The sequence below is a fragment of the Lactuca sativa genome, chromosome 5 (assembly GCF_002870075.4).
Source record: "Lactuca sativa cultivar Salinas chromosome 5, Lsat_Salinas_v11, whole genome shotgun sequence".
In the NCBI taxonomy this organism is placed as follows: Eukaryota; Viridiplantae; Streptophyta; class Magnoliopsida; order Asterales; family Asteraceae; genus Lactuca; species Lactuca sativa.
In genome coordinates this window covers 110,783,281-110,801,949 of record NC_056627.2, presented here as the reverse complement: position 1 = coordinate 110,801,949, position 18,669 = coordinate 110,783,281, and positions in this window count along the sequence as shown.

The following is an 18,669-nucleotide window of genomic DNA, read 5'->3' as shown; positions in this document are numbered from 1 at the left end:
TAAACGTAGCCTAATCCCACAAGTGTTGTAAGACCTTTAAACATCCAACAAAACACCACCCATGAGTTTACGGCCGTAAACTCATGGGGATATGGTCATTGGTCCAAAATCTCCTCTAAGAGTGTACTCTTGAAGAGTAAACTCAATAACTAGGCCATACACCCCCTTATTGCAACCCAATAGCTTCCTAGCACTTGACCAAAGTGTTTTTCCAAACATTAGGATGCTTATACTTGTTTAATTAGTGTTATGATCACTAATTATATGTAAACATATGTCTTCATATGTTATTAGGTCATTAAGTGTGTTCAAGTCTTTACTTGACACCGAGCACCCAACCGACACCTTCATCCAATCCACTCACAACAGGTGAGTTCATACCCCTGAAATAAACTTTTAACCGATTTTAACTACTTTTATAGGGGGGGGGGTACAAGTTGGACTATACAGTTATTAGATAAATCACATGTGATTAATAACTGTATAGCAAATGGATTTTTACATGTTAAACTGCTTCATCTAACAAAAGGTTTTCCAATCTTGCTTTCAACTCTTGTTAAAGTATGAAGTTCTCTTTTAGGTTATCATAAGTATTCGAAAGGTTTTCCGAAGGTTTTTTTTAAAGGTTTTCCAAAGGTTTTATTCAGTTAAACTGTTTTATCAAATCGTTTTCAGAAGCTTGTTTTATAAACTGATATCGAGTCATAAATTCTTATTTATAATGTTTTCCAAAAGTTTTACCCAAGTTTCTGTTATTCTTTTATTTTGTTAAATGTGTGCCCGTATATGTATAGTTATATAAGTAATGTTTAAAGGACTTAGGAAGGCTAACTCGCTTTGATTCCTTTTTGTTGTTTGGATGTGGCTTCGGGGTATCGGTTATCCGTCCTAAGGTCGTTTAAATATTAGTTATATATCGTGTATACATGTATAGAAATAAAGGTTTTCATCGACCAGTTCATTTCCCTTGGGTAGCAAGGGCATCCTTCCATTCATCAATCATATACCATAAACATTAGTAACTATTATAGGAATAGTTAGGCGATTCTATTTACTCTTTCCAGTACGGAGAATTCCAAAGGAGTCAGTTCATTCATGAGTCTATATCATTATTCCATTACTTATAATAGAATTCGAAATAAGAGATGCATCTTCAGGACACGAATTTCACCGTTGTCAAGTCGATAACTAGAGTCTCTTGGAGGGAGAGCGGGCATTGTGTGTATAGATCTATACGGGACAGACACTCCCACACCCTGACTGCTAGCTACAGTCCCGGACGACCAAGCCAAGGGGTGACAAATGTCACATTCATTCCGACGCCTGCAGGGCGTCAAGTATTCGATTATCAATCTATATGGTTATGAGTATCTCTATGTTTACCTTATAATTCATGGCCTTAAGGTAACAAGAATTAACACGGTATTTTGAACCCATCTTAACCTATTTCCTAGTTATATACTAGGTCACGTTATAAACCTTTAAACCAACCCACTTAGGATTACCGGATGTTTTAGACTTTGCTAGCTGTATCGTTCATTCGATACTGTCTGGAGTCTGTATTTCCTTGTTTTAGACTTTGCTAGCTATATCGTTCATTCGATACTGTCTGAAGTCTGTGCTTCCTTTTGTTAGATAGAGCCAGGCATATCATTCATTCAATACTCTCCTGGAGTCTATGATTTCTTTTGCTTTAGTCAGCAGTATTACTGATGAGATATATGTTATTTTTCCCCTAGGATTTTTACTTCTGGTTTTCTCATATTTTCTATAAAGTAAATACCGTATTTTGGTAATGATAGTATTTTGGGGAAAATTACTCCTTAAAAACATAAATGTGTCGGCTCTTGGTAGAAGACTGCTTTTCTTTAGAAACTATAGGATTTTTTGGAAAGAATTCTAATACTCTTTAGATTCTAAACTGCCATTTTTATGAGGTTATTTTGAATATCAATGTGTATTTATACTAAGATCATTAGATACTTATGAACTCACCTGCATTATAAAAATGCTGATACTCGCTTTCAAAATAACTTGTATTCTCAGGTCATCGATAAACAGGTACATCCCGGGAGCTTTTGTGAAGTCAGGCTAGTACCAAGCTGCATCTATATTATTTTCGGTATTACTTTGATGTTGCTATGAAATGTAACCTATGTAAAATTTTTACTATTAATGAAATGGTTGTTGTACTTTGATTACTATACTGCATATGTTGTGATACTTGACATGACGTTATCCACCCCAGAACGTTTCCGCCGTTCCGGTTTTGGGGTGTGACAGATTGGTATCAGAGCATTGTTTATAGTGAGCTCAGTATATCAATTCATAAAAGATATACAACCTATAAATGCATAGGGATAAAACACTCTGACCAAGAATTATACTTTAAAATATAACCATATTTTACCAAAGTATAAGAACATCCAGAATCTAAACACTCGAATAAAAGTATGACAAGAAGAACAAATAAAAGTCTTTGGATGTTGACCATTACCGTCAAACCTGGGCAGTTATGTAATCGTAAGCTGGAATAAATGTAACCTGATCAACTACATTTATTCTATATGCGACCAACGTATGCTTGAGAGTGATGGTGGTGTTGCAACGAATCTGAAACTTACCAAATAGGAATGCTAGAGCCAAACATAAAGTTTAAAATACTATGGGAGTATTTTTGGAATACTAAAAGTCTCACATTAATCCCAGAATCATATTCAGAAGTTAAGAATCAAACAAGAAATATAAATACCATAGGGGTATTTTAGGATGCATAGATAACCTTGTGTGAGAAACTAAAAAGATCCTTATTGATATGCCTATGATTACAGAGGGTATACTTACAAGGTTGTATATAATAAGGATCCTATAGACTAAGAATGTGTGGTTTCGCTCTACTTCCTTTTACTCGTTGGGATGTGGATATAGAGTAGTATCACATATTCGAAGGCCTATTGGATCTAAGTTATATATAATTTGTGTACCCTACGTAATTGTAGCAGGACTCGATATGGATCACGCAGTGAAATGTTAATAATTTCTTAGGATTCTCTAGACATTTCCATTCTCGCACGAACCCTGTAGAAAACCTTATCCACTTCAGTGTTCGACAGGAGAGTTGATTCAGACCCATAAAAGGTTCATCGAGAAGCTTTCCAGTTCGGAAATAAATGAACTACGACGAGACTATTGAAACCACCAAGTGCCTATACCTTTTAGGGACACTGGTGGTAAATTTGCCTGAACTCCCGAGATTTCCAGTCATCCATCATGAAGCGATGAAAATCAGAGTCAGAATCAGAAGTAAGACGGAGTAGAAATTCAATATGTCTACACAAGAAGAGAACCCTAGGTAACTACCCGAAGAAAACCAACGCCGGTCCCAGTCAAGGATAAGAGGTAGACAGAGGGAGCCAATACATGGAACCCAAGATGTGTCTTTTCCTCATATTCGCCATGCTAATACACCCATAAAATAATACAATTTAGTGAGTTAGTGATTACACTACTCACACTATGTGTTAGGTAAATCGTCTTTTCTCGTCGCAAGTATTACGATTAAATCGGATCCCACAACCTCGATTGAGAGTGTTTAGCCATAAGTTTTCATGAGCCCTTTTCTTCCGTGATCCTCGTTCCAAACTTCCCTCAAATCTTCCCAAGTTGGAGAGTGAACCTTTCCAGCATAAAGATAACTTAGTAGGAACGAATCCCATCTTATGGCTTTCCGATACTATTACTCCTACCTTGAATACCCGGACTACATCATAGGTATGTAGGTCGACACTCAGATAACCAATATACGAGGCGCTGGAAAAATTTATGCCTATTGTAGTAGGGATAAATACATCTAGAGTTAAACATCATCCCTTATCAGCTTGTGTTCCTTTCCATGTAGGAAAACCATGCCTCCGAAGAAACGTAACCAATCCGCTGGCAAGAAATTGACTCTCCTATTCGATGAAGCTATGTTCCAAGCTGCAGTCTCGGCAGCCGTAGCATCTGTCATGGCTCAATTGAATGCCAACAACGCCAATGTTAGCAAGAGCCCTATCGAGATTCCCGATCCTAGCAATTGACGACAGCAACCAACACCTGCGTACCCAACCACCCAAGAACCTCAATGAACTCCACTAAAGAGAAAGTTGAAGAACGAGGAGGGAAGTACCTCGGCTCAAGGACCTTCCAAAGGGAAATGAGCTGAGGCAGTCAATACCCCTGTCAACTCTTCCATCCCGACACCTGGAAGGTCATACCTAGGAAACCTGCCCCATTACAGCAAATGCAGCTACCATCATCATGGTATCTGCCAGGAACTCTTTTGTGTTAGGTACAACATGAGGGGGCATACCTCTCATACCTGCAGAGCCCCGGTTCAGTTCATTACATCAACCACCAATGTGGGGGCCAGTCCAGTATGCCACCTATGTGGTGAAATTGGACACTTCAAGAGGAACTGCCCAACTGAAGGAAACGACAAGGGCACAGGAGGAGTATAACCCTAATGCCTAGGGAGAAGCATCAATAAACCCGGTAAAATTTTGGTACGTCTCTCAATCTCAGATAACTAACCGAAAACATTAAAAGGCTAATTCTAAATGTAATTACTCTCCCATTAAGGTGAAAGTCACAGCACCGTTGTAAGAAATTAAAATTCCATTAGGTAAAGCTATAATGGCTCGGTATATACGTTAAAGCCATGTATAATTAAGATGGATAGACCTCGAGTGAGTGATGCTGGCTCATTTCCTGTTCCTCGTTTGGTTGTCGATTTAGGGCGGAGTCGCTCAGTCAACAGTCCTTCCCACCTTAATTATACATGACAAGTGTATGCTAAGAAATTATAGAAAGACCTCGTGAAAATCCATTCATGAAAAGTGCATTATTCCGAACCCTCAGGGCCCTCTATAGTTCCACGTCGACTCTATCAGTCCAAGTATCCGCGACAGTGATACACGGTACGAAACCCGAGACGCCGAGAACTTGTGTGCCCGTTCAGCACATGGCCCTATCGACCCTCATTCTATATCATGTCCATGTATGCCAACTTCGATGCCTTTATCAATCATGGTTCGACTTAGTGCAACCATGTGTGAATTCCTAGTGCTGTGTAAAAAGAACTTTCACCGTAGCCATTTCGGCAAATAAAGGTTCTTTCGAACCTAATAATAAAACCTAATGCGATCCGTCAGTAGTCTCTTTTATCTAAAACCTTCTGAAATACCCCTATGTAGGGTATGGCGCGCTGTTAACCAACCCTTCTTAGATAGATAGAACCTCAAGCGAAAGACACTACATGCATTCCAGAAGACGATAAACCCCCGAAACCTACTCCGTAGATCCCCCAGAAAGACCATTAGCACCTCACAATTAGGTTCGTGAATCAAGAGGAAAGAACTCATGGGACTGACTACTATTAATTGAGTATATGCATAAGAGTGGTATATAATTTAGATCAAAAAGATTTAAGATGTGTGCTTCCTCCCTACTCCAAGTTCCTCGTTGTGTTGTGGGTCTAGGGTGGAGTCGCTGTAACAGCCCGGATTTCCAGGTATCTTTTATGCATATATTTTGGTGTTTTGTGAGGGGACTCGGCGAGTTGGAGCTCAAACTCGCCGAGTAGGATCGCGGTTCTGGACGCGGGTTCGTGCCTGGACTCGGCGAGTCCAAGGAATGGACTCGGCGAGTCCGCGCTGTTTAATGAAACCCTAATTTCTCGGGTTTGGGACCTATTTAAAGGGCCTTAAGGCCGTCATTTGTGCTCACCAGTCCCCTGAGTGAAACCCTAGCGAGCTTGAGTGTTTGGAGTAAATCAAGGAGCCATTATTGACCTTGGAGGTGTTATCTAGCAAGGGAAAGGAAGCAATAGCCAAGGGGAAACAAGAGGAGCCACTTCCTGAAGATTTGAGGTCCAGAACATCACATTTGAGGTACTATCTTCGAGCCATTCTCTGTTATGTTGATATTTATGTTGATTTAGGGCTTATTGAGCCCTTTTGTGGCTAGATCTAGTGCTTCCTTGGTCCCTTAAGCGAGTTAGGTTCTGGATCTGGACCCTTGGAGGTCCAGAGTGTCCCTTTGTCCAAGCTTTTTACGAATCCATGGGGGTTTTGGATTGGAGTCTATGTGCTTGAGGTCAAAACACCATTTATGAGTCATAGGGTGTGTTATGAGCACCAAGATATGAACTTTACATGATGAATGATCTTAGGAGGGCCAGATCTATGAGTTGTTGGAGCGGATCTAACCTCAGAAGCAAGTTTGAGTTGATGCATGGCATGGACTCGCCGTGTCCGAAGAACAGACTCGGCGAGTAGCATGAAGATTGCCCTTAACCACTCAGCGAGTGGTCCTGCCGAGTTATGAGTTAACTCAGTGAGTCAGGGAGAGTTAGAGAGGGTTGACAGGTGGTCTGAGTCGAACTGGAACTCGCCGAGTTATTCTTGAGACTCGGCGAGTTGAGTCATGGTAGCCCCGCGATTCATGCCAGGTGGAACTCGTCGAGTCAGGGGAGTACTCGACGTGTCAAAAAGGGAATCCTAGGAAGTTGGTGAAAACGCTTAGACTCGCCGAGTCGCCCTAGTGCACTCGCCGAGTCCGGTCAAAGTTGACCGTTGACCATTGACCGTTGACCAGAGTTGAACAGTGTTGACTTGATAGGGGTAGTCAACCTTAGTGGTAAAAGTGTTAATTAGAGACATATGATGTTATAGGAGGATTATAGCTCGGAGGATCGAGCACGAGTGATTTCCAGGATCCGCGAGTTATCGAGATACACGAGGTGAGTCTTCCCACTATACTTTACCTTGAGTAGGTAATCAGAGTTATGTGACAGAGTATTTGTATGCTATATGTATGTGATGTGTTGTACTGCATTATTTCTATGTGATTTATGCTGTGCATGTTTATAGAGTTGGAACCGGAAGGTTCACAGAGTTAGAACCTGAGGGTTCACAGAGTTTGGGTGCACAGACCAATAGAGTTATAGCCTCGAGTGGCTAATATGTGTTATGTGTGGTATTTTGGGGAACTCACTAAGCTTTGTGCTTACAGTGTTAGTGTTGTTGTTTCAGGTACTAGCGATGACCGTGGGAAGGCGCCGGCTTGATCTGAATTGGGATTTAAACTTAATGTTTTATGAAAATTAAATGAGAAACATGCCGAGTGACGGAACCCACGAATTAAGCATCTCAGCAGATATCACGGAAACTTGGAAGCTACGATAAGATAAGCTCTGAGAAGAGTGGATGAAGAAATTAGAAGTGCCGAGTGACGGAACCCTATACTTCTAGACTTAATCTAAATCAAGGAAACTCAGAACCACCGGAAGAGTAGTTGCAGAAGATGCTCGCACTACTCAGCCACTTCGTCCACCCTGTTACTGACGAGTAGTGCCTAGGACACTCCACCTTCTCACGTGGAAGAAGTCACCGTCGCCCTGTCGACGATGGACTGCATTCTTCGAAGTGAACACTAGAATGCCAAGAACCACAGGATAACCTCCAAAGCCAAGAATACTTGAATAAAGTACGAAAGTAGGTTGCGTTAAGCCTTATAACCCAAATCATGAAGAGATTATAGACACGACACCGGCTTAGGTGTTAATCGATGGGTTATGCAAGATCACGCGCTTTCTGCAACTGGAATGAACCGAAACCTAAGAGAATAGGGAATATCTTAGAGATTCATTGGACTACTAGGTGTTCCAAGAATACTATCTCACAAAGAAATAGTAGAACTACCTCCCGAGATAGTCCAACACTTCGGAAATCTCTAAGGACTGAGTTAGCCCTGAGCAGAGATTGCTATTCATGAAACAGCAAAGCAATTAAGAGCATGATTCTTTCCTGTTAGGAATCATATTGTGAAAGCGTTAACTAGACAATGATGAGGAGTTTGAAAACTTTCTAAACAATCGTCTGGTAAAACCCTATCTCACCGACTACGAGAGTTTTCGTTAGAAACACCTCAAGAGTTAGAGTGCATGTCCATTTTTGCACTAAATCAAGATAGATGTCCTGTAACCAATAGGTGCCAGAGTGTAGCCAATACATTCGATGATCCAGAAAAACCTCTGAGGGCAAATCAGCAGGAAACACGAATTCGAGGATAACCTGAACCTTCTAAGAACCAACCCGGGAACTACACCCTCAGTAAGAGAGAACTTTTAGAACTTCAAAATGGCGATCACGCTAGTGATGATCTCACCATAGAAGTGCATTATGTTCTAAGTACTGAAAAGATCTATCTTCCCAAGAGCGTAGGACCATCCGAGATTCTTTAAAAGAATGGGTCCAACCCTTGTCAGGCCACGACTACTTTCGAAAGTCCATAAGTTTCACCCCAAATCGATCCACATCTTAGACTTGAAAAAGCGCTTGCCCAACGTAACTCTCTAAATCCCACTTGTCTTGATAGAAATCATTGGGAACACTAACTTCGTAGACGAACCTGTAGGAATCACGAACCGAACGAAACGAAATATGCATCCCGTTGAGTGACTGTTTGGTAGAACGCCAAGCAAAGGCCGGAGTTCACTTGGGAGCACGAGGACCAAACGAATAGGAAGTACCCTCATCCCTCTACCTGATTGTTCATGCTACTTCCTTGCCTAAACCCTAATTTCGGGACGAAATTCCCTCTAACGGGGGATGATGTGACAACCTGAAATTTATCACGTCATTGTAACCTCTTCTTCCGTTAATAAAACTCGTTCATATAAACTTTTCCGTTAACATTTGGATTAGGTTATTTAAATTGAAAAGTTTTTAGTTTACGACCACATCGAGCTACGACCACTTAATCGGGTACGACCATAAGCCCCGTTTAACGTCGGTATCGGGGAGATTTCCTCTGGGCCACGAACTCAACCCCTATATAAGGGATTGAGTGGTCACATTGAAGCTTTTCCCACTCTTAACACCCTCTCTCTACTCTCTCTCTTCAAAGTTGATTTCGATCCAAAAACACCTCTTTCAAGCTCCATAATCGTAAATGATCTATCCTAGCTTGTTGTTTCGCTTGATATAAATGCAAATTCGTGTTTAAATCATCCAAAAGCCTCAAAATCATGTGTTTACGGCCCAAGAACACTCTTGGAACGCAAACACCCATAAATAGGGTTTTGAAGCCGCAAAACCCTTCCAAATCACTCCTAGCGCTTAGCTATGACTTAGGGACTTGCATGTATGAGCTTAGAAGACCAAAATCTTGTCATTTGAGGAGTAAACATGAGTTTATGGCCCAAGATCATTCTTGGACCATAAACCCCTCTTCATAGGTTGTGAACACCATTTAAGGTGTTAAATTGCCCCTTAAACACCTCCTATGGCTTGGAATAACGTCTTGAACCAACCACCATCGAAGTAGGACCCTTAAACAGCAAGGAATGGTCCCTTGGCCGTAAACTTCTCTAAGGAGGTCAAATGGTGGCTTAACTTCCTTCCATGGCTTGTATATTGGACTAGAATCATGTGAGCTTAACCTAGAACCATCAAAATACAAAAAGAAGGGACAATTAAGAGTTTACGGCCGTAAAATCTACGTTTATAGCCGTAAACTCCCATAAATGGTCCATTTGAGGACTTAACCACTTCCTATGCCCTAGAATTGAACCTAGCCTAATCCCACAAGTATTGTAAGACCTTTAAACATCCAAGAAAACACCACCCATGAGTTTACGGCCGTAAACTCATGGGGATATGGTCATTGGGCCGAAATCTCCTCTAAGAGTGTACTCTTGAAGAGTAAACTCCCTAACTAGGCCATACACCCCCTTATTGCAACCCAATAGCTTCCTAGCACTTGACCAAAGTGTTTTTCCAAACATTAGGATGCTTATATGTGTTTAATTAGTGTTATGATCACTAATTATATGTAAACATATGTCTTCATATGTTATTAGGTCATGAAGTGTGTTCAAGTCTTTACTTGACACCGAGCACCCAACCGACACCTCCATCCAATCCACTCATAGCAGGTGAGTTCATACCCCTGAAATAACCTTTTAACTGATTTTAACTACTTTTATAGGGGGGAATACAAGTTGAACTATACAGTTATTAAATATATCACATGTGATTAACAACTGTATAGCAAATGGGTTTTTACATGTTAAACTACTTCATCTAACAAAAGGTTTTCCAATCTTGCTTTCAACTCTTGTTAAAGTATGAATTTCTCTTTTAGGTTATCATAAGTATTCGAAAGGTTTTCCTAAGTTTTTTTAAAGGTTTCAAATGGTTTTATTCAGTTAAACTATTTTATCAAATCGTTTTCAGAAGCTTGTTTTATAAACTGATACCGAGTCATAAATTCTTGTTTATAAATTTTTCCAAAAGTTTTACCCAAGTTTCTGTTATGCTTTTATTTTTTTAAATGCGTTCCCGTATATGTATAGTTATATAAGTAATGTTTAAAGGACTTAGGAAGGATAACTCGCTTTGATTCCTTTTCCTTGTTTGGATGTGGCTTCAGGGTATCGTTTATCCATCCGAAGGTCGTTTAAATATTAGTTATACATCATGTGTACATGTATAGACATAAAGGTTTTCATCGATCAGTTCATTTCCCTTGAGTAGCAAGGGCATCCTTCCATTCATCAATCATATACCTGAAACATTAGTAACTATTATAGGAATAGTTAGGAGATTCTATTTACTCTTTCCAGTACGAAGAATTCCAAAGGAGTCAGTTCATTTGTGAGTCTATATCATTATTCAATTACTTATAATAGAATTCGAAGTAAGAGATGCATCTTCAGGAAACGGATTTCACCATTGTCAAGTCGGTAACTAGAGTCTCCTGGAAGGAGTGCGAGCATTGTGTGTATAAATCTATACGGGACAGACACTCCCACACTCTGACTGGTAGCTATAGTCCCGGCCGACCAAGCCAAGAGGTAACAATTGTCACATTCATTCCGACGCCTGTGGGGCGTCAAGTATTCGTTTGTCAATCAGTATGGTTATGAGTATCTCTATGTTTACCTTATAATTCATGGCCTTAAGGTAACAAGAATTAACACGGTATTTTGAACCCATCTTAACCTATTTCCTAGTTATATAATAGGTCACGTTATAAACCTTTAAACCAACCCACTTAGGATTACCAGATGTTTTAGACTTTGATAACTGTATTGTTCATTCGATACTGTCTGGAGTTCGTATTTCCTTGTTTTAGACTTTGCTAGCTGTATCGTTCATTCGATACTGTCTAGAGTTTGTGCTTCCTTTTGTTAGACGGAGTCAGGAATATCATTCATTCGGTACTCTCCTAGAGTCTATGATTTCTTTTGCTTTAGTCAGCAGTATTACGGATGAGATATATGTTATTTTTCCCCTAGGATTTTTACTTCTGGTTTTCTCATATTTTCTATAAAGTAAATACCGTATTTTGGTAATGATAGTATTTTGCGGAAAATTACTCCTTAAAAACATAAATCTATCGGGTCTTGGTAGAAGACTGCTTTTATTTAGAAAATATAGGATTTTCTGGAAAGAATTCTAATACTCTTTAGATTTTAAATTGCCATTTTTATGAGGTTATTTTGAATATCAATGTGTATTTATACTAACGTCATTAAATACTTATGAACTCACCAGCATTATAAAAATGCTGATACTCACTTTCAAAATAACTTGTATTCTCAGGTCATCGATAGACAGATACATCCCGGGAGCTTTTGTGAAGTCAGCCTAGTACCAAGTTGCATCTATATTATTTTCTGTATTACTTTGATGTTGCTATGAAATGTAATCTATGTAAAATTTTTACTATTAATGAAATGGTTGTTGTACTTTGATTACTATATTGCATATGTTGTGATACTTGACATAACGTCATCCACCCCAGAACGTTTCCGCCGTTCCTGTTTTGGGGTGTTACACTATTGCGAGGAGTTTGCATGTTTTCCTATGTCAGTTAAGTTGGTAGTTTCTTGATGCGTGATTGGCTTATTTTAGCTATGAATAATCTTATGTAAGGTAGTTTCATTTTATTTTAGGGTTTCGTTTTTATAATTAGTTTTTAGGCTATAAATAGCTCCACAGTCGAACCTTTTTGGAACATGTTGTTGATTGTAGAATAAAGAGCTTTGTATTATCTTTGAGTTTCTTAATCACACCATGTCAATTCTAGGATGTGTTTTCTATGTTGATTCGAACTCAAATCAATAGGTCTTGATTTGTTTTTATTAATACTCAATCTATAGGTGTAGATTGTTTATCAATGCTATCTTTTCTTCATTTCTTGTTGCACAAGCTATTTATTGTTCTTCTTTTCTTATATTATTCTTGATTTTCTGCTACTATCTAAATACTTAAAAATGAACCCCCTCGTATCCGCAACATAATGCTTGGGTAAATACCCTTTCTTGGAATTCTCCATATTGAATTGTTTTAGTATTTTATCCAAGTAGCTACTATGGCTAAGCCCATGCAAACATCTTTGCCTATCTCTATAAATCCTAAATCCAAGTATGTATGTGGCCTGTATAGATCCTTCATAGTGAAATATTTTCCATGCCAAGACTCAGCTCTTGCAAATTTGGAATGTTATTTCCTATGAGGACTATGTCATCAACATAAAAAAGTAGAAAGGTCACTACACTCCCACTAGCTTTGACATATACTCATGACTCATCTTCACTTATAGAAAATCCAAACTCCTTGACTTTTTCATAGAAACAAAGATTCCAACTGCGACATATTTGTTTTATTCCATAGATGGAATTCTTATGCTTACACACCTTATTAGGGAATTTGGCATGTTCAAAACCTTCTAACTAAATCTAAACACCGTCAGTCAGTTTTCTGTTAAGGAAAGTAGTTTTAACATCCATATGCCATATTTCCTAGTCATGATAAGTAGTCATGGAAAGTGTTGCCCTAATAGACTTAATCTTAGCAACTCGTAAAAAGGCCTCATCATAGTCATCTACTTGGGTGTGAGTAAAGCGTTTTGTACCTAACCTTACCTTAAAGGTTTATACATTACCATCCTTGTCAATTTTCTTCTTGAACATCCACTTGCACCATACCGTTTTCTGACCAGGTGGTTGATCAATGAACGAAGACATATGGTTATCTTACATGGATTGGATCTCGCTATCCAATGCTTATTTCTATTTTGCATCTTTAAGGCTTGCCATCGCTTCCTTGTAGTTAGCTGGTGAAGGGTCCAGTTAGTGGTTTGGTCTAGACTTTCATTGTAATTGTTGTTTTGAGTCTTTATTGTGGTTTGGTAGGTTGTTAGTGAGTTTACGGCCGTAAACCTAGTTTCTGGCCCAAGTCCACTATAAATAGAGGTTGTTTAGGTCATTATTGGTTGTTGATGCCACAGAGTTCAAGTCATAGTATATCGAGTTGTACAACACGTTTTTCAGTAATAAACGTGTGCAAGCTTGATTTCTCTTCTTCTACTCATATTCTAATTTCTATTGATTGTTTGATTGTTTGATCATTGGTAAAGATCCGTTTTAGGACCTTATAATTGGTATTAGAGCAAGACCGGTGTCAAAGCATCATTCAATCGAGTTTTGAGCCGTTTAAACTCATATTCTTCATTGTTTAAGATTAGCGTTTGATGTCTTCATTGCTAAAGCGATCAAATCTGCTCTAAAATTTGCGTTTGTTGAGATTTCTGGGAGTTTACTGCCAAGAGATTATGACCGTCAACCCTGTTTACGGCCGTAAACTCAAGAACATTCAGAGACTGTAAACTGTGTTCTTGGACCGTAAATAGAGCATCTTCAATAACCATAAACTAAGCTTCAAAAACCATAATAAGTGCATCTTAATTGACAGTAAACTCAGTTTACGGCTGTAAACTGCTGACCGTAAACTCAATTTTGACATTTTTTGATTTTAACTTTAAGTTTTAAAATCATAATACATGGATTCTCAAAGTGAAACACATCATCATGAGCTGGATTTTGTCATGGGCACAAGTACACGCATTCCAAGACTGGTGTCTGCAGATGGTTTTCCTGAATAGAAATACCGGATTGAAAAGTACATTAAAATGAAAGACTTCAAGATTTGGAGAAGCATCATCAAGAATCCTGTCAGAATTACCACCACTATACAGACAAAGATTTTGAGAATGTTGAGGAACAGGAAAGGGCATTGGCCACTCTGACCATGGCTCTATCTCCTGATATAGCTCAAGGTTTCAGAGAATATACTTTAGCTAAGGCTTTATGGGAAGCCTTGATTGAGGTATATGAAGGTAATGAAGACATGAAGGAAAGCCGCCTGAATATGTTGCATCAAAAGTTTAACATGTTCAACTACATTCCTGGAGAAACCATGGAGGCACAACTACATCGATTCACCACTCTCACTACTGAGATGAACATTTATGGGATCTTCTTGACCAAGTCGGAGATAAACAAAAAGCTACTGAATGCCCTTCCAAAGTCATGGGACATGAATGTAGCTGTTATTAAGAAAACCAAGGATTTGAATCGTCTCACTCTTGCTGAAACAATGGCAATCATCAAAGCCTGTGATATTGATGATAAACAGCAGGAGATTAATCATGTGAATTCGTATTTGACTACAAACCTCGGGATCTCCTTTAATAATGCTCTTTCATCAGTCATTCCTTCCTCAGGCCAAGCATTTTCCATTCAACAGCCTCAGATCCAAACAATTATTGTTCCGTCATCCATGTCTCACTCGCAAAGCCAGCTGTATGTCACTCCACAAGCTGCTCCCTCTTCCATTGCACCATTGTGGCCTCTTCCTCAAACACAAAGGAATGTGATGATAATCTTGCCTTTGCCATAGGACTTGTGAACTGCTATAATGCTCTTCTTGCTGGAGAGCTTCCACCTCAGTTGTCATTTGCTGATCTGGATCAGATTCATCCAGAAGATGTGGAAGAAATGGGCATCACATGGAAGATAGTTATGGCAGTATTCAGGGCTAAGCAGTTTGCCAAGAAGACTGGGAAGAACAACTGGGGTATGAATGCTGATAAAAAGGTGGGGTTCAACAAAGGGAAGCTGTGTTGTTTCAATTGTCACGAGCCAAGACATTTTGCTCGTGAGTGCCCAAAGCCGGATAGAAGATTGAACAATGACAAGACAATGGTTTCAGTGGGAAACAATTGGGGAGGTGATCAGGTCAACGGTGAGAAGGATACAGTTGCTTAGTCATTTGACTGGGAGGACCAGATTTAGGCTTTGAACATTTCAAGACCTGAGAATGCTCACTTGGCCCAAGGCAATGATGAAGCTCCCATGAAGAATGTTGCAGCTGATCCAGAAGAAAAGATGATGGAGCTGCAGTTTGCGCTGATGGTATCTTCTACTTTTGAACCAAAGAAAAATGAGGTAAGTTTACCTTCCTGTTCTCAAGCATGTATTGACTATGTTAAAATTCTTTGTGATGAAATAACATCTTTACGTAGAGAAGTATAGGACCTTAGATATGAGGGCTACCAACTTAGAAAAGGACAAAAACCCCTAAAGGCCTGGTTAGAGACAAAAATAAAGGACTTTAGGAGACTTCAGGAAGACTATAGTAACAAATGTGAAAACTATGATTATATCAAGAGACAGAATGTTGAGTTAATTATCGAGCTTGATACATTAAAAAACAAATTTGACACTATAAATTTTGATTTTAAGAAATATGATGTATCAAGCAAGGTAGTTGCCAACATGATTGACCATTACCTGCAGTTCAAACAATACCAGAATAAGGGTTTAGGATACGATAAAGTGCCTCCTCCTTTCAACCATAATTATCAGTATCACCCTGTCACTAATGAGGAGATTGCCAACGACTCTTTCATGGTTTATGGCAAGCCAACAGGTGTTATTTCAGGAGGAGTTATTAATGTTGAAAGTTCTAACGTTTTTACTTCCCCTGCAGATCAATCCTTAGATTAGTCAAAGCATGAAGTTGAATAATCTATTTCTGATAACAAAACTGAGTCTGAACCTGATGTTTCTGTCTTAAATAAAGACTTTATTTTTTCTGATGTTAAAAATGACAATGTTTTTTTGTGATACTTCTGCACCTACTAACATTGGATTAAGTTTTTTTGAAGTGTTTGATGAGTTATTTGATAATTTTGATGTTTGTAATGATCCTAGTGAAAACACACCACCTCCACAAGTCACATCATCTGATGTACGCTCACTTATCTCGCAACCTGCTTCATGTACATTTTCTTGTGGGAAAAGTAAGGGTGTCAGTAACAAAAATAAATCTGAGAAAGGTAGTACTAATTTTAATAAGGACAAACATATTTGTTTTAATTGTGGTATTGGTGGTCATATAGCTAGGAATTGTCAAAATAGAATTTTTGTACATTATATGTCACCAAGAGGAGAGAATGAATCTAAAGGAAGGTCTTTAACTAGAAAGTCCTCAAGAACTCGTTCTCGGGATGATGATTGGAAGGATGATCGAAGTAGAAAAGGGCAGTTTTTCAAAAGAGTAAAAAGGTTTTTCCTAACAAAGTCCCAAATAGTTTGCTAAAACCAAAAAAGGCTCCACCAAGATCGGTTCCGTCAACGAGCAGTTCTGGATTTTCAACTAGTTCTGGTAGAATATCCAGATGCTCAATGCAAACTAATCAGAAAAAAATTTCAAAACCGTCAGTGTCTGTTAGGAAACATAATTATCATTGGATGCCCAAATTAACTTCCAATCAATCATCAGCATCCTCTAAAAACAATAGAAATGATGATTTGAAGGTTTTGAAAGATCAATCAAAGAAAGTAAAGAGCCAACCCAGGATAGTGATGACCTGGGTTCCCAAATCTAAATGATCCCACACATTTTGCAGGGACAGTTGCGGAGGAATGTCGTCAGATCTTGGTATGTCGACAACGGCTGCTCCCGGCATATGACAGGAGACATCTCCTAATTGAGTAACATTTAATCTTTCAATTGGGGATATGTTTCCTTTGCGGGCGGAGAAGGTGGCAAGATCACTCAGAGGAGGAACCGTTACAAATGGAGTGCTAAGTTTTGAGAATGTCAACCTTGATCCTAAGTTAAAACACAGCTTGTTGAGTGTTTCCCAAATTTATGACAAAGGATATTCTACACATTTCACCGACAAAGAGTGCATCATTCTCAAGCCGGGCATTGTCATCCCAAAAGAGTGGATGCTTGTTAAATCAAAGCAGGATGGAAATGCATATATTATTGACATGAACAACAACATTCCTGAACAAGTCACTTGCCTCTTTTCAAAGGTTTCAGAACAAAACGCAATGTTGTGGCACCAAAGACTAGGTCATGCTAACACCAAAAACCAAAATCGTTTTGCGAAGAATGAAATGGTCCAAGGCTTACCTGTTAGAGACTTTATAGCTTTTGAGAAGTGTGTGTCATGCGCTTAGGGAAAAAATCATAGAAAATCACACCTGCCAAAACAGGTTAACTTAATCAGTCAGGTGCTCCAATTATTGCATATGGACTTATTTGGTCTGGTCAACATCCTAAGCATCAATAGAAGTTCATATTGTCTGGTTGTGATCGATGATTTCTCTCGTTTTACGTGGGTCTTCTTCTTATCCAACAAAGTTGGGGTTGCTGATCTGATAAAGAAGTTCATTGTGATGATTGAGAGCCAAACCAACAACCGGGTAAAGGCGCTTCGTACTGATAATGGGACAGAATTCAAGAATGCAATTCTTGATCATTTTTGCACAGAAAAGGGAATTGTGCGTCAATACACCTCTGCTCACACGCCTCAACAAAATGGTTTTGCTGAGAGGAGAAATAGAACATTGAAAGACGCTGAAAAGGACGATGCTGTGTGACTTGAAGTTACTTGTTTTCTTTTGGGTTGCGGCGATTAACACTGCTTGCTACGTTCAAAATCGTGTTCTAATCAACAAAGCCCAAATGAAGACACCGTACGAGATTCTATAAAGTCATAAGCGTTTAGTCAGTCATTTCCATGTATTTGGTGCCCTTGCACCCTTCTTCACCTGGAGTCCAACCCAAAGTTCAATGCCAAAATCGATGATTGTTATTTCATTATGCTGCACACACCGCGTATAGGGTTTACAATAAGAAGACGAAGCAAAATCCTTCGACGTGAACTGGCTGGAGGAGAATGAAACGGATGCTCGAGTGGGCCCTGATTGGTTATTTGATTACACATCGCTCTTCAAGTCCATTAATGTGTCTTCAGATGGTTCATCTGGGTTTTCCTCTGTTTGAAGATTGTTTCTAAAGACGAAGTCGAAGAAGTTGTTTACAGACCTCCAACGGTATCCTCATCTCCATCTAAGGGGGAGTCATCTGCTCCATCTGAGGGGGAGTCATCTGCCTCACCTGAGGGGGAGTCATTTGTTCCACTTGGTAGTCCAAAATCTCCAATTCAAAATGATACTCCTGATGCTAATGCTACACCTCTTACTCCTATTAAAGGAGATTTCATGTTAGAGATGCTTCCGCTGTCACTTCAACTTTTATGGAACTACTCATTCCTGAAGAAATTGCTAATGAGTTTATAGTAGATTCATCTAATGTGGAACAATAAGAAAATGGTGGAGGTTTCAACATTCACAGTCTTCCCGTTTCACTCATTGATATCAGCCAAGAGATACCTTCAAGAATTCAACGCGATCATTTGATCAAAAACATCATTGGTTAGTTGGGTGATGGAGTTAGAACCAGAAGTCAGAATGGA